The following is a 1,620-nucleotide window of genomic DNA, read 5'->3' as shown; positions in this document are numbered from 1 at the left end:
TGGGGGGGGGGGGGGGTAAGTATCTTACGGCGCTCCCAGATGCACAAGGTCATGCGCGCGCAGGACACATTTTCAAGTTTGGTAGGAATTAATTTTGAATCTTGCTCAGGGAGCGTCTGCAGCCTCCTCTTATCGATTTTAGGATCACCAATGGATCTTTAACGTGCGCAACATGCACACGGGATCAGCGAGTTTTTTTCGTCCTTATCCGAGAAGACTAGGTGTTAGATCTTACCCACCCTGCGATCAGGGGTGTGGCTGAAAGACAGCAGTAAGAAGGAGCCAAGGAGAAGCAGCAGAAAGGCAGCAGAAAGAGCCAAGAGGAGGGGGCAAAGGGGTAGAACGTGGATAGGGCAGAAAGTGGAGACGAAATCAGACCTGTCATTTGATCAGAGATCAGGAAAGAAGGCGAAAGGATATATTTTTTTCAGAGATGAACATTTTCCGTCATCGTCAGGTTTCGAACCCGGGATCTATAGAATTAGAGGCGAACTCTTTACCTCTAGACTACGAGAATCCGCATTTTCCTTTAGGCGGAAGCTGATGAATTGTTGGAACCACTTGGTAACATCTAGACTTATTCTTGAGAAAACACCCAGCAGGAACAGTGGGCAAATGTTGTCAAGAAACAGGTATTCAAGCAGGTGGAATGTATAATGGGGTCCAGTAAATCTGACACTATTAGTTTGTAACATTCCTAACTATGAAAGAGGTATGTTCTCAAAGAGTGTCAGTAGGTTGAAAACAACACCACGGAAACAGAACCTTTAGGTGGCAATAGGAAATGTGCTCAGGAAATGCGTGCAGAGCTGGGATGTCAACAGTGAACAGAAAATGCCAAAAGAAAATGACATTGCACTGCGGCTCGAACTGCAAAGTTGCACTCTACCCTGGCTGCTTTGAGGTGTACAACTACTCAACTCTGAACCGAAAGAAGCAGTTGACTCACCCAAAAACTTGAGTTTATTGAGCTGTTCATAAAGCTGCTCACAACAGCACATTTTTCAATCGTTAGGTTGAAATTTCTATTGATTTTAGTTGAATTATATTGATCATGGATCACGCCTGTCTGAACAGGCGTTAAGATCATTGAAGAAGTACCATTCAACTGTTTAGTGTGTGTATCGGGGTGTTGAATTTGTTTCGAAAACTGTTCTTTTCTTCAGCCCCATACGCTCTTTTGTACAGTTGACGACTTTTGTCAAAGAAAGTGAATATGGTCCTAAAAACTATGCTTGTGTTGATTTGAACTTTACTTTAACACAAAATACAAACATCTCTGATTTAAAACCGTTGAGATATATTTCTTTGAAAATACCCCAAAATAGCACGTTTCTAGGGAGCGCACATAAAATAGCGCTCTTAGGGAATGCGCACCGTGAAAGCCGCACGATGCGAAAAGGTTAATACAATCTCGCTAGATCTATAGTCAAGTGCGTTCTGTATTATTGCAAAACTCTCTGCCTTCATTTTCCTCAAATGGTGCGCTCTAATTGTTAACATGACATACATCAGAGAACGCGTTTTAGGACTCTCTCTGTCTGTCTGTCTGTCTGTCTGTCTGTCTGTCTGTCTGTCTGTCTGTCTCTCTCTCTCTCTCTCTCTCTCTCTCTCTCTCTC

The sequence above is a fragment of the Aplysia californica genome, unplaced genomic scaffold, assembly GCF_000002075.1.
Source record: "Aplysia californica isolate F4 #8 unplaced genomic scaffold, AplCal3.0 scaffold00137, whole genome shotgun sequence".
Classification (NCBI taxonomy): Eukaryota; Metazoa; Mollusca; class Gastropoda; order Aplysiida; family Aplysiidae; genus Aplysia; species Aplysia californica.
The sequence above is the reverse complement of the archived record's forward strand: the minus strand, read 5'-3'. Positions refer to the sequence as shown.